Raw genomic sequence first — 16180 nt, 5'->3', positions numbered from 1 at the left:
CAGGGCATACCAGTACTGCTAAACATTCAGCATCATCCCAAGACCTCCCACTGCCTAGACAAACCAGCCCCTCCCCGCCATCGTCACTCCAGGGGCCCTGACAATGAGGCAAACACACATATAGCCTCTCCAGGGCCATGATCTTATCCTATGATGCTGGGAAATCCTGAATGCCTGAATGCCTTAGCAGGCAGCATTCTGGTGACCAAGGTGAAAGGGCCTCAGACAGCCCCACAAAAGGGCTGCCACTGCCACTTTGCTGCTGCAAAAAAACCCCAAACCTTTAAATTTTATGCACGTAAAATTGCTATTTTAAATTCAGTGCTTAACTTTGCACATTGTTTGGTACAGACGGCAGTGTGGAGACAGCATTGGTGCTCTCTGGGAGGTCCCTTCCTCAGGACAGAGCACTGCGTGGGGTGGCAGGGCAAGAAGACAGGTGGGAATGTGAGGGGCAGTGGGAAGCCCGGCAGACAAGGTGCCATCCTCAGATCACTGCCAGGCCCCAGCAATGCCCATCCCTGAGGCCTGCCCTGGACCCTCCTTTGCAAAATATCTGGTGGATCTGAGTGCTGCTATTTTAAAGGGGCTACCATATTAATTTTTCACCATGCCCCAGAGTGACCCTGTGTAAACAGCATTGTGAGAAATTAAAATTGTAGTTCCCAGGCATCTGCGTAAGCATATCGGGGACCGAGGCTAAGAAGAGCCTTCAGAGATGGCTCCTTACTACAGGCCGCTTCACACCTAGAGCATACATTGCTAAATGAGGCAAAGACTTCATTTATGTGAAATCCTGGCCAGAGAACTATGAACCGGGCAAGAGCATTTGTCTGCAGGTCTGTGAGATAAAGCCTCTTCATCAGCAAAGTACACTGAGCAGTTCTTGAATGCAGTGATGTCAATGCATCCTACTTAGTTAGATGCATTCAACCAGTCAAGACTTGTAGTACAGTCATCGTCATCAATGTGTTTTAGAAATACATACATTTTAGGCTGATAGAAATACAAACTCTTCCCACTTTACATTTAAGTGCATCCCCCAGTAGCAGAAACTAGCTGGCTGCTGACCATTTGCCCGCACTTCTCCAAGGCCTCAATTTGGGCTGTGTCTAGGCAAAGGGGATAACAGCCTGCATCTGGAGCTGTTTGGCAGCTCAAATGCCCATCTCCTCTGAGAAGGCCAGTGTCATAGGGAGGTGTGACACATCATTCAGGTGTTCTTCTTTTTTGCCTGGAACTAGTCTAGATATCTGATGGTTTTGGGGCTTTGTGAATGAAGTCTACTCAGCCCACTGTCTTTGGACCTCTGCCAAGCTTAGCACAGCTGTACTGCAGAAGCGGATATGTTATTATGTGATGCAAGGAATATGCTGTTGGGAAATGAAACCCTGCAGGTAACATCCTCATGAAAGATGATGATGACAACGACGACGATGATAATGATGATTTTTACACTAAAGGGTGTTAGGTTTTAGGCAGAACCCAGAAAATACACGTAATTGCTATATACCTAAACTATCTTAGATCCTAAATGCTACCAAACACGCCCCCCACACAGACATCTTAATTTTCCTCCTGTTCTCAATTTTGTCAGCTGTGTCTAGTCTGAATACTCCTGCTCTCTGCCCCGAGGGTTGAACACCTGGTGATTTTCAAGAGAAGAATTTAAAAGTAGTTGTAAAATGTATCAGCTAACGCATGCTAATATATCCTAGTATCCAGTGTAGATAAGGGAACATGAGCCTATTTTGGTCTAATAAAGATGAAGCATTACTTCTTGTCTTTAACCTGTTCACCATGAAGAACGTGCTGAAGTACATCTCTTTTTTGCCTGAGCTAAAGACTTTTTTGCAGAAAATTTCCATTAGCCTTACTGTTTAATCCTAGATGCAAAGTGGACATAGTGTTTGCCCACTATGCTTTTCAGCCTCAAACAGAATTGGCTTTTCTGTTTTGTTGAAGTATTGCTCTAACATTGGAAAAATGCATTTCTATAGATGTGCATTTGTGGATTATTCATAGGAGTCTTCCTTTTTCTGAATTCCCTATGATCGTGATCAAGAACTGGAAATATAAATAATCTGCTATTAAAAGAGTACTAACATTGCATGAGCCTCATGCTCATTCCTTGATAACACCGTATTATCAAAGACATGTAAAAGCTTCAGTCCAACATTTGTTTAGGTTACACTGAAACCCACTTAGAGTTCTTGGACCACAGTGGGATGGATGCATTTATACTTGCAGATATGAAGGTCTGTCCATACTTTTTGCTTCACTTATGAACAGCCACAGCTTATCACAAACCACCCACCACCAGTGCACTGGGTTGGTCATTAGACCAAATGTACTGCCATTCCTTGTGGCTGTAGACCAAATTTCAGAGGTCAGGAAGACCTGTCACTTTTCACTGTAAGATGGAAGATTCTACATGAAGAAAGTAGGAAAAATTACAGACAGGTAAGGGAAATGGACAGGAGAAGAAACATGATAGGCATACTCAAATGTCATCTGGATGTGATTTGAAGTAATAGCTTTGCAGGTACTTTCAATGCACTACATGGTGCAACATGGTGCCTCTGGGCAGCAGTACACCTGTCTTGGCACCTGCTGAGATACCCTACCCCTCCAATTGCTTATTTTATTGAATAACAAAATTTCTTACTGAGAGCTTGGCTCACCCATATTCTTTTTCTAGAAATGCTTTTGGGTCACAGGTGGGGTGCAGAGTCACTCTCAGTAAATTTAATTGCAAACAGGAGACTGATGCGTTGGTGGACTGTGTACCCATATTATGACAGTCCCCAGAAAAATTTCTTGAATTACCAGATGTCTCTACAGGACCCAAAAGGTAGCCTGTCCCTAACCCAGATAGTTCCTAGATCAGGACAGCAGTCCAACCCACATGTTCGTCTCTGCTGCCATGGATTATCCCATGGATCCCAGTCCCTAGAACATAAATATTCCTAGCAACACTAAGAGTTGCTCTGCAAAACCAATAGCATGCACACTGCTAACAAATCGCTTCCAACTATGCCATGCATCTCAGACTGGAAGCATGAAGTGGGAACTCTGCAGCAGTCTCTGAGGAGCTCAGATCGGCCATGCAGCAACGGTCATTGCCTTGCGCCTGAAGAACTTTTACTGTTTTCCTGGGGGTGTCTTACGGTCCTGATTTGGGACAGGGAAGTCTAGTCTGAAATTTTTATAAAGGTCTTCCGTACCATCTAAAAGAACACAGTGCCAGATAAGTTTCTATGGAAAGTTCATTCCTTTTCTTTTTAGCAACCCACTTGACTTCTTTTTGTGGAGACTTCTGGAGAAGGGCTACTGAGGACAATTAAAGGGTCTGGGCAGGTATAAGAGGAGAGTATCCTTCAGGTGAGCTGGCCCAAACCATTTCAAGCATTTTGAACTGGGCCTGGGAAGGGACTATGCAGATGGAAAAATACTGACATAACCTTCTCACTGCCCTGTTTTGGACTGGCTGAAGTTTCCAGACTGATTTCAAAGGCAGCCTATAGAGCACACATTGCAATAATCCAGATGAGAGGCTGAACTTGTTGAGGACAGATTTCTCAAATCCAGGGGGGGAAAGGATCTGGAGTTTCACAGAACTGGATTAAAATAGAGATGCACAGCATTTGTATAAGGAGACTCGTAAGAGTTATTGAATCTCAGGAAAGTAGTGTAGGCTGTACAGAAAGTCAAGTAGACAACACGTCTCCAAGCAAGCAGTGCTTGGATTTATCTATTTGCTCATTTGTTTATTACATTCTATACAACCCAGTATCCAAAGCTCTCCAGGTGGTTCACAAAACTTAAAACTTCAAATGCAGCATAGTAAAACATAACATAAAAGCATTAACTTTCAAAAGAAAAAAACGATAGTAAAATTCAGCAGCAGAGCAAAATATCTAAACATGGGCAGGCACCATTTTAAATGGATTGTAATAGTTTGAGGTTAGTTTGCTTTCGTGTGTCAGTTATTAAATTACATTATACAAAGCCACATGCAGATACAGATATACAAATTGCATTATTGGGTGCTTTACTCTTTAAAAATGTTGATCAAAAGCAACTGAACTGGAAAAGATGTGAAAGAAGGAAAAGACCCACAGAAGAAAGCAAAACAAACAGTTGTCAATATTCATATACAGTTACACAAACAATTAGCAATAGATGCTTTCTCAGGTATCTTTTTTTTTAATTCCAAAAAGTATTGCCATGTCTAGTGAAACTTTGCCAGCTCATTATTCAGCTAGGAAAGCAGCTTCTAAACATGGTTTCTTTTTATCCTCTGTGCATCAGAAAGCAGCATGTTAATTTAGGTGGGTCAATTACATTGTGGCCTTTTAAAATCATGAGCCTCTTACCATGGTATTCATCATCAGAAAGGCTGCAAAACTTTGCTTGGATCAAGCACTGGCAGAACTCCTGTTGCACGTGCACATATGTGCGTGTGCATTATCACAAGTACCCAAATATGGAATAAACACATGCTATAGGAGTACTGCCCCATTTTTTATAACTTTGCATACTTGGACCTTAACGAAAAACAGGCTTTTCTGAAAAATTCTTGGATTGCAACCATCGCCCCCTCTGCCTTAAAACAGTGCCTGAGTAAGAAAGAAGCATGTTCTTAGTTTCCACAAACTCATCAACAAGTATAAATGTTTTTGCAATAATCAGGAAATTATTGACCAAAGACAACACCCCCTTTCTGATAAACGGTAGAAATGTTAATACTCTTGGCAAAATTGTTTTTGCTCTAATTACTGTATCCATCTGCTCCACAAGATTGATTAGACTGTGAAAATGTTTGTTCTCTTCTCTCCTGCAAGGATGGGCTCCTTCTTGGCGCTGGACTAGTCCTGCCTCATGTCTGTGCTGAGATGGATATGCAGTTTTAATCAAACCAAAGCCCAGTTCATTTCAAATGAAACCACAGCACGTTGCTTTATAGAGGGAGGTAGAAGGAAATATTCAACACTTCTGTGGATGGTTTAATGGAAAGCTGGTGTGTCCTGCCCCGTAATTCTTTCCCCATAATTTGTAACAGAGAGAACACCCTTTAAAGTGACACATGCCTTCATTACATCCCATTTGGTGTACTGCAGCATGTGTTACATGGAGATGCCTGAGAAATGTTTGCAAAGCTGGTCCTGAATGCTGAGCCCAGACTGTTGACCAGGGCCTGTAATACGGATCATGTGGTTCTCTTATCACAACAGTGCCCAGCTGTCAATTCAAGGTGCTGCTAAGGAATTCCTAGTGCTGGTTAAGTCCACCATGTTGTGAGAACAAGCCACTAGCCCAGGTTTTAAGATTCTGGGTTCTCAGAGGCCCATTTCGCAGGAATGTGAGAGAGGCCTTCTCAGGGGCTGCCTCCGGGCTCAGGAACTCCATGCCAAAGCAGGTCAGCCTAGCTCTCTCTCTATTGCCCAAATACATTTTTATTCATGTAGGTGTTGGGAAGACAGGTGCTGTTGCTGCTGAGCTGCTTTTGATGGCTTGATGCTGCTTGTTCCTTTTTAAAGTATGTGGTTTAGCATGACTATAGTTGAATTAGCTAACATTTTATCTGTGTCTCATTCTCATTACCTGCCTTGACCGCTTTGGGAGGTGTATCAGCTAAATAATTTAAAGAAATCCATATCCTTGTAAAGTTTTGCCCAGATTCTCAGTTCCAGGCCAAATATTGATGGTGGAGTAGTCCACAAAAGAGGCCAGATCCCCATCAAGTCTTTCCTGTGCTGGAGCTCAGCTGCAGAAACACAACCTGCTTTGCTTCCCACCTCTTGGCAATGCATCTCCCAAGTGAAGAGCTACATGTCAATTAGCTCTCTGCCTCCACCAGCACCTGCAAAGATGGCTGGCCTGTGATTGGAATATGAATGCCAGCCAACAAGTAAATCCCTTAAAGAGGTGCAGAAGAATAACAACCTCTTCTCCAATTAAGCTGAAATCACTGTCTGGCTCTCCCTGGATCTTTCCTTGCTCTAAGTTCAAATGCCACCTCTCGAACAGATGGGAATTACACTTTGCAAGCAACGACAAGCAAGGCTAATGTTGTACAAAACCCATATCTTTGCCAGAAAATCTCTATAGCTATTTGGTATCAGGTCCAAAGGGAACATGTGCAGTCTGAATGCAAACCTCTTAGTAGAGAGTTAAAAATAAGGCAGTGGGGTGGAAATCACCGAGTATCTGATGAAATCAAACATAGCATTTCATCCCCTTACCTTACCAAGCATGACACACAAAGAAGGACGGACACACACACACAAAGAAGGAAAGATGAAGGGGTAGTCAAACTGAGCTCAGGGAAAGGGTGGTAGTGTCAGGAAGCAGTTGGGGTAAGGAAAACCAACGTTCAAGGAAGCTAATGTCATATGGAGGAGATAAATTGAAATATGGTTATCAGAAGGTATGTAAATGCCCTTTCTGTAGTTGGGAACTTCTCTGCATTGTAGGAAATGCAGATTGCTTTGGAAGACTGATTGCCTGTCATATGTAGAATAAGAAGGAAGTTTGCAAATGTATTAATTATTGTTTCTTTCATGGGAAGAACCCAGAAAGATAGGTTGAAACAGTCTCTGGATCTCTTACATAATATGCAGGAGTTTATAAATTACTGGAATTTTCCCCCAAAACATTAATATCAATATTTTATTTTTAAATATGTTGTTCTCAGTTTATTTATTTGATGAGCTAGATTAGGTCTTGCTCTGCTGCTACTTCCTAGTATATAGTGTATGGCAGCACACAGTGGACTATGAGTGTGCCTTCTACTCTGCTCAGTACAAACAATTTTATTCTGTTATCAGTCCATTTAAAAAAAGTGAAGCCACTCCTTGGAAGCTCTGTTGAACCAATTAGGAAGGCATGATGTTTCTGGAAATTGTTTTAAAATGATGCTTATTGCATTGATAGCTTTTGAGCAAACAAAGTGGTATACAAATATACCAAATAATAAAGAATAATACAAATGCAAATAATAAATACATTTTTATAAGGTTACTTTAAGTTTATTTGAGCATGTTTCTGCATTATACAATCAGTGGTATCATCAAGGCAGGACTTTTGGCTGTAGATGCTGGGCTCCACTCAGGAAAATGAGTAGGAGTGCCCCCAGCTGCTGCAGAACTGTATAACACAAGTATCAAATATAGCAATCTAACGGATGGAAAGGAGAGAATAAGACCATTATGTCCAGAGTCTAACATTACTTAATCACCCCACTTGTAGATTCTTCCAAGGGGCTAAATCCAGATTTAGGTGTATCCAACTGGGCTGGCAGAACAGCCCTCCCCATCCACTCCAGCCCTATGGGAATACTATACAGAGGATAAGGAACGTGATGAGCTATGGGGAATCCTGAAACATTGGCCAGAGATAGCTTTTGTTGGTGGAGCCCATCCATCAACAGATGGCAAGGCATGGCTCCATCCCATAGAAGCTATATATGTGTTCAGCAGCTACTTCCTCTCTCCTCTTTGTGCCTCCCTTGCCCTGATTGATCCTAGACATTCTGGAATCCTAGCCAGTGGTATCACAACCCTAACCCCTGACATTGGCATCTTGTACCAGAGATCTGCAGCTGGGAGGCCTATGCTTGTAGGCCAAAGTTAGGCAGCCTGAGGTTCTTAAATGTTACAGCAGATGAGTTGGGCTTCTTCCATGGGATCTGTCTTCTCTTGTCCCAAGTTCTTACCTGCTCCTTAAGTTTCACCCCTTAGCCTGAAGGATACTGGGATCTTTGGGAGGAGGCAAGGAAGAGGACTGGTCTTGTTTATCTCCTATCATTGATCAAACAGTTTTAAAAGGATTGTGGGACTGATGGCTTTCTAGTGATCTGGCTTGCAGAAGTTCCTATGAGTATGGGATACATGGACTTCGTCTAGATGAAGGACAAATGAAACGAAGCAGCTTAGTTCCCTGGTGTTTCTAAGTACTGTAAGTCCTGGGTGTGTCTATGGCTACTGTCCCCCAAAGCCATTTGTTATCTCTGATTACAGATTACATAACTGGAAAGAACCAAGGGACTTCCCATGCATGCCAGTCACCCTGCATTGATTAAGTTGTATTTAATGAGCCAAGATGAGGAGAGTCTAGTAAATTTCTAGACATGTCTATAAAAGCAGGAGATCAAAGACAGCTTAGTGACAGAGTACAAAAAAGGAAGCAAGCTAGGGAAAGCCAACAGCAGTGGAAACTTCAACTTTTTGGCATGAAGAGATGTGGTACTGAAAGAAAAGGGAGTACAAAATAGCAGGACACAAGGGAGAAATGAGAGCATGCTGTTGAGATGCGGATCAAAGGCAGTTGAAATCTAGCTTCATTGTACAAGGTCCTCTGACAAGAATAGGTTCCTTAGAGCCAACAGGTATGAAAACATCCCAGTTTTCTTGAATGTAGCCATGGCTGACCAAAAAGCTAAATTTTCTTGTTAGGGTGCATCTTAGAAATCCTATCACTTTTGCCTTGCCTGTGCTTCTGATTGCCAGTATGAGTCATCTTAATATTACCTTGGGTTCATATATATTGTAAAATGTACCTCCCAGTTCCAGTATATTCCATCGGCTTAGGTGCTGCCATTTCCTTCAGTGGGGACACAAACTCTCAATGCTGCCTTCTACCAAGGAAACTCCACTCAGATTTCTACTTCATTGGCAGGATTCTGCCATTCTCCTTCATTTGTATAGGTCTAAACCCTCAGGATGCAAATAAGGGATGGCCTATGACTACTCTTAAATAAGCTGTGGCACTTAAGTCAAAAACTGAACAGTTCTCATGTTGAAGGGGCCAGAAATAACCCACACCCAAATGATTTCTGACCTGATTACATACAGAAACTGTCTTTACTTCTTTCCTGAATTGTCCCTTGGTTGTTAGCATCAAAATATCTTGACCTTTTAGATTCCCATGAGCCAAGAGCTGTTTACTTAATGATTGATTTTCAGTGCTTAACAAAGTAGTGGTCCCAAGAGACTGCTGAGTCCATTTATAGATGGTTAGGCCTCATCTGGAATACTGTGCCCAGTTCTGGGCACCACAGTTTAGATGCAGACAGCTGGAAACTGTTCAGAGGAGGGCAACAAGGATGATCCAGGGACTGGAAACAAAGCCCCGTGAGCAGAGATTAAAAGAACTGGGTATGTTTAGCCTTGAGAAGAGAAGACTGAGCAGATATATGATAGCACTCTACAAGTATTTGAAAGGCTGTCACAAAAAGGAAGGACAGAATGTTTTCTTGATCATCTCAGAGTGCAGAACATGGAATAATGGGATCAAGTTACAGGAAGCCAGCTTCCAGCTAGATATCAAGAAACATTCCCTGAGTGTTAGAGCAGTTCAACAAGGGAACAAAGGTTATAGGCTCTCCCACACTAGGGGCATCCAAGATGCGACTGGGCAGCCATCTGAGAAGGATAGTTTAACTGTGAGTCCTGTACTAAGCAGAGGAGGTTGGACATGATGGCCTTCTGGACCCTTCCAACTCTACTCTTCTGTGATTCTATAGTTATTCCAAAGAGCAAATCTGCTGAAACACAACAGCTTTTGGAGAAGCTAGGAAATCATGCCTAATTATTGTTCATGTCTCTTTGAACAACATAGTGTTAGCCTACCTGCTGTAGTTAACTCCACTATTTTCTTTCGATATGTCCAATCCTGTTTATAATCTAAATGTTCTTAATTTTAACAAGGCAAGAAAAGAATACTTCGAAACTCTCTGGTGAGGGTGGAGCAAAAACTCTTTCTACTGACAGAAATGCAGATGATGGCAGTCCTTTCAGAATGCTTGAAGAAACGAGGAGATTGACCTCCCTACCACCCACCAAAAAACACCTTATGTATCTTGTAAGTTCATTTTGTCAGCTGCACAATCTCCTTGTTTCTTTGACCATTCTGGAATATATCAATGCAGAAGAAAAAAGCCACATATTGTGAAATGAAAAGGCAAGAGGAAAAGGGGTTTTGTTGTCTTCAACTCTTGGTTATCTGTAGGTTATCCCTCAACCACACAAACATATTTTAAGCTGTTTCAACATAAGAGCCACTAGACATGTATGCTTCTCTTCTTAAAAATTAGATAGGAAATTTTTTTTTTCAGGAGATTGTACATTGAATAGGCAGAAAATCCAAACCAAAATAACTACCTGAAACATGGGGGGGAACTTACTCAGATTAGCAGAATTAGTCTAGCAGTGGGCCCCATCTGATAGGCAGAAGAGCTCTAGCATGACACGTGTATGTGGATGCGCATGAGTTGCAAATAGATCCTGATGGATGGCAAGTGCTCTGGGTTTGCTTGCGGATGTGAAATACCAATGTTTTCCAAATGGCGCAAGGCCAAGGCACGCCTGAGGCAACACAGCGAATGGTGCCCCACACCCTCTCCAAACCCCAGTACTGTGCCAGCTCCATGAGGCAGAAAATCCACAATTACCTTTCACTACTAGTAAAAATAGAAACATTGTTCATTAAATAATGAATTATGTCCAACCCATGCAACCCAGAGTCAGCTGTATGAGAGAGCAGCTGGTCTAAACTTTTGTGATGAAGGTGGGGATCCTTGGGGAAACCAGCAGGGTTTCTCATTCCCACTCAGAGAAATTGCAAAAAATGGCAAAATGCAAAATGGCAGAAAATTGGCAAAATGGCAATTTTTTTCCAATGGAGCGATGTGAACGGTGGAGTACCACGGGGACTCATAGTAGGACTGATGCTTTTCCATTTATTCCTAAACTATGTGGCATTAGGAATGAGTCATGGAGTGGCCAAATTTGCTGATATTTTAGCAACCAAACTATTTAGGGTGGTGAAAACAAAAAGAGTCCATGGGGACTTCCAAAAGGATCTCTCAAAACTGGGCCAAAGGTAACCAAGAAGGCAAATGCGGCTTGGTGCAATCAAGTGCAAAGTGATGCACGCTGGGGGGATCAGCCAACTTTAGGTATAAGACACTGAGCAGTGGTGACTGACCAAGAAAGAGATCTTGGGGTTGTAGTGGACAGCAAAACGAAAATGCCAGCCCAGTGTGCAGCAGCTGTGTAAAAGGAATACTTCCTGTTAGCCATAATTAGGAAAAGAATGGAAAATAAAATTGCTGATGTTGTAATCCCCTTGTGCAAATCTATGGTGCAAATGCATGTAGAATGATGTATACAGTTCTGGTTGCTACACCAAAAAAGGATATTACAGTACTAGGGAAACAAATCAGAAAAGGGCAATCCAAAAGATCAAGGGATGGAGGCAACTCTCCCATGAGGAAAGTTTACAATAGCTGAGTTGGTTTAACTTAGAAAAAGAGCAAGTAAGTGGAGCCATGACAGAGGTATATAATATTATGCATGCTGTGGAACACTTGGATGCCGCCCCCAGATACCCTGAAAATTGTTGGAGCCAGGGTTCTGCAAGAGTCACTTCTCCAAATATTAGGCATAGTATAAAGCAGACATATTTCTGAATGTCAGCACATGAAGAATAACAATTATTTTAACAAATGTAGTTTTGCTTTTGTGTAGAACTAAATTACATTGGTGATACATGAGCAGGAAAATCTGTCAACGGTACATTTATTTTAATATATTATACATTCAAATACTTAATTCCTGTTTTTAATATTCTTATCTACCCTAAATGTTTGAGAATAGGCCCATATGGGTTAAATGCTAAGTAAGTAATTGAATGTACTTTAATGTAAGGAAACCCATAATTCTTTAGGACAGGCTGGATGTAAAAAGAGAAAGAAAGAAAGTCCTTTCTCTGAATTTGATTGGTTGGGAAATAAATTTCAAGGCTGCTAGGAGTTCATTCTGTTTCTTTTTCATCCCTATCAAAATATGACTGTTATAAACACTGCTTATACTTTGCAGCCACCGTGTGCTCTGCTCATTAAACTAGTTTATAACTGCTGTTTGCAATGGATTGATAAAAGCACTAATTGACTCAGGTATAAATGTCCAGTTTACAGTAGCTGACATCTGAGAAATAACCACCAAGTCCCAAGAATCAATGGCTAGCTAGCCTAGCAGGCTTTTATGACGGCTGCCCAGTACCAAATCATCCACACGGTATATGCCCAGAGTGATCCTCCCAAGAACAGATGAAGCCATGGCACTTTCCCTTGGTATTGCTATAGCAACTGTGTTTTCAGGGCCCTTTCAGCTTTCACAGTACTAGCCACATTATTTTTTACCAGCTGGCCAGGTGTATGGAGGGCAGTCCTCTGTCTGAGAACCACCTGGTCCAAGTCCAGTTCATAGCTAATGAACCACAGAAGGGAAACCAACAGCCTTGAAGTTGCCCTTAATCAGCACTTAGCACTCGTACAGTTTTCTCCATGATGGTGAAATTATAGCAAGTATTCCCAAATTTGGATAACATTTTATGCAAATCTCTGTCCACTGTTGTCCTCTTGTTTAAAGATGTACATCCTCCTTTTCTGCAACGTGTACAGAGCTACCTTAACAAGAAGGGATAATAGAGTGCAGAAGCTGTGTCCTGCAGGCGTTCTTTTCCCCAAAGAAAACCAGACCTAGAAAGCTGCGTTGGAGTTAGTGTGGTCTGGAGTACAGAATGTCAGACTAGACTCGGTTCAGATCCCCCCGAGGCTGTAGGGCTCCTGGGGACATGTTGGGCAGTCCCCAACTCATGCCCCAACTTTACAGAATAGTTGTGAGGATACGACAGGGAAGCCTGTGTGCTCCTTGAAGGCTTTCTGCAACAGGGGCGGTATAAAAATGCTATAATAAATAAAATGTGAAATAATAATCACCGTTCACCATGCAGAAAGGGTACCATGCAAAAGAGAATCCTTTCCTTCTGAGGAAAGGGCAGCAGTGATTGAATGATCGGAGCTTGGCAAATGTCAGTTCGGGCAAGCTGGGAAAAACATTCCCATGGAGAAAGCAAGGCACGCAGAAGCGAACTTTAACAATATGAGACTGAGGCACTGAGAGACGCAACGGGCTGTTCCCAGATTATGCTCTCAGGCACTTCAGCCATTCCAATCATCCTTCGATATTTGCTCATGAGAACAAACATATTGATCTAGTTTACACAAAAACTTACCGCAGTTTAGCAAGACAGGGCTGAGTGCAAACCCTCTCCATTTCTAAAGTGCTTGTAGTGTAGGCCACTTCCTGGTTTAAACTAGCCACAGTTTGTCATTATGACAAATCTGGGCCATACTGTGGTTAGTTTGTGCTGTGGTTTATTGAACCAAATCAACATCAGGTGGTGGTTTCTGATCTTGACATGTTTCCATGAATCATAATTCACACTAACAAATGTTTGGCCTGGTTGGCAATAATAATAAAATGATTAGTTTAAAACCAGGAAGGCATTGCTCAGTCTCTTCCTCCGGGACGTTCAGAGGAGGAGGAAGAGTAAGGAGTTCATGCTTGAGTCTTCGGCAGGTTCATTTCCATGCGGATATAATTTGAGAGGACCTGATACAGCCATGATGCTGAAGCTGGTGATGGCTGAGACCAGTCAGTTCCTGAATGGAATGTATCTGTGGACCTTCCATCTATGCAGCTTCAAATCATTTGATTGGTGGGAGATGGGTGGAACTGGTGAGTTTACCACTATTAGGATTACTACTGCTATTTTTCCAAATCAGCAAATCACTTCCTTAAAGAGATAAGAAATCCTTTGGCAATTATCAGTGTGAAGGAAATGGGCACTCATAGCAGGGTGTTCTGTACAGCAAGATGATCGAATGGGCTGTCGTGTGTCTGGATCACCTTCTGCTGAACATCGGGAGTAGGATCCAGATTTCTGCTGGCTCAACTGCTTTGATATATATGAACTTCCCCATCCCTCCAAAATGTTATGCAGAAAGTCAGGAAATCTATCTGAATGTGGTAAGCTTTGGTACTGAGGAGAAGAAAGAACCCCCTAAAATTGGGGCAGAGGAACCTTCTGCAAGAGGAGATCTTCCTCTCATGAGTAGGATTTTGCCATGGCATTTAATCCTGCCGGATCTAATTCCTTTCTCCAGTGTTTTGACCTGTGGTTCAACTTCAGCTCTTAAGCATACAGAGCTGTGTCTTCCACATTAGAACAGAGTTCCAGCAGTTACATGCTCTTGCAGAAGCAATTTAGATGAGAGAGGCCCATTCCAGCTCCACAGGATTTCTGCTGCAGTTATTAATACCCAAAGGGCTGCTTTGAGTATGGCTGTCTTAGAGGCCTGTACGTGAACTCCACAACCAGCAGCTCCTGTTCTTCTGTCTCTGGCTCCACTTTGAAATAAGCCCTGTGAAAAGAGACTATTTGTTCATAGCCATTCTGGTTTGTTCTAATAATAACTGTTTTTGAAGCATTACTTCTTATCCCTTTGTTGATATGTATGTGCACTGCGGATAGGACCATAGTGAAATATTCCATATCATGATTTAAAATGCAAGGGGAAAGAAGTTGTGGTTTTCTTTTGCAAAGCTATCTTGGACTGCCCATTTAGTGAATGATCAACCAAGAACATGTAAAATATCTCTATATAAAGAATTACAGCAGAGCTTCTCAACAACAAAGTCCTACTGTTTATATATCTTCAGTGATGGAGTTGGGGGGAAGAGAAAAGAAAAGCCAAAGTCAAGAATCATTTCACATAATTAGGGTCAGAGCAATATTCTAAACCAGACTTTCTCAGCCTGGTGCCCTCTAGTCTAGACATTTTGAACTTCAATTCCCATCAGGCCCAGCCAGCATGACCCTTGGTTCTCCCTTTCCTCTTTACCCAAGATGAAATAGGTGTTCTCTCCTGTACTCACTTTTCCTTTCGCACCCCATCCCATGCATCAAAACACAGGAAGGAAAATGGTTTTCTGAGTCCTTGGGAATTCTGGAACATTCACCAGTCTTTATTTTTATTTTTAGGGACTTGTGCTTTTGAATAAGTGTACTTGACTGATATTCAGCTATTTATCGATTAAATCACATGCAACAACTCCAATCCACGCAACCATCAGTGCCCTCATTTCTGTGCTCCCCTTGCTAGCAAGAGCCGCTCATTGAATCAGGCCCCACCTGTTCTCTCCGCCTGTTTGCAGCTCTCCACCCACTTCCTGCTTGTTGCTTCCTCCATTGCTTGCTGTCATATCTGCATATGGGTTGTGGAGCAGTGCGAGAGATTGCTAAAGATAGGCAAATGTCATGACAAAGAAACAAAACAGGGTGGGAAAGTGCACTAATCTTACGGCAGAGCAGTAACAGGAAGAGGAAATTTCACAAACTTCTCATGGGCAAGTAAACCAGGGAACAAAATTGCATAACTTTCAACCCAGAGAAGTAAAATGGAGGCAAAAACTGGTGTGCATTTCCTACAGCAGCAATCATTCACTTTTGCATACTTGTGCAGGACCACTACTACTAGTGATAGTAGTACCACTAGTACGACTAATAATGATAAATGTTAAAATTGTGAAAGCATTTCGGGCATTCTCCACTGTTTTTTCTTCACTGATTCCCTGAATGCACCATGAGGAGCCCTGAGAAGGCTCTGCTGGCCAGCGGCAGCACTAGTGACGTTGCAGAGTGACTGGCTTTCCACTGCTGTTGCAGGTCAGCTGTCTATCCATCCCCAGGAACCCATGCTGAAGTTGCAACCATCAGCCAAGTCTGCAAGCTAAGTCTGTGTTGTAGCAGCTGCCACAAATGCATAGACTCAGTCTGAAAGAATCTCACCAGCTCAAGGAATCCAACTCAGCCCATCTTACATATGACGTTTTAACCAGCACTTAATTTTGCATGCGTTTTTATGGCTCTGCTCCAGAACACAATCCATGAAATGAATTTACTAGCCATCATCTTTGCTTATACTGTGTGTAACAGAGATGGTTCCACTTCCACAAGATGACAGCCATGATCAAACACTGATAACAGTCCTTATTTATTAATTAAGTTCATAATTAAAAAACCGAACTCTGCAGGTACCTGCCAAGGAATGCTTTCTAGGTCAAGTCATTACATGTGTTGTATGCAATGCTCGGCTCCTTTAACTTACTTAACAATGAATAGCAGGACAAAGAGCAGAAGTTATCAAGCTTTGGGCCCCAATTCAGTGTACATCTAATTCTTAGCCTGGGAGCAGCCTTAGGGTCAACGAATATGCATACAGGCATGTCCATATTTCACCATCTTGTGGAATCAAGATTTTAAGCAG

This window comes from Varanus komodoensis, unplaced genomic scaffold, assembly GCF_004798865.1.
Source record: "Varanus komodoensis strain SLA01 unplaced genomic scaffold, ASM479886v1 scaffold58, whole genome shotgun sequence".
Lineage (NCBI taxonomy): Eukaryota > Metazoa > Chordata > Lepidosauria > Squamata > Varanidae > Varanus > Varanus komodoensis.
The sequence above is the reverse complement of the archived record's forward strand: the minus strand, read 5'-3'. Positions refer to the sequence as shown.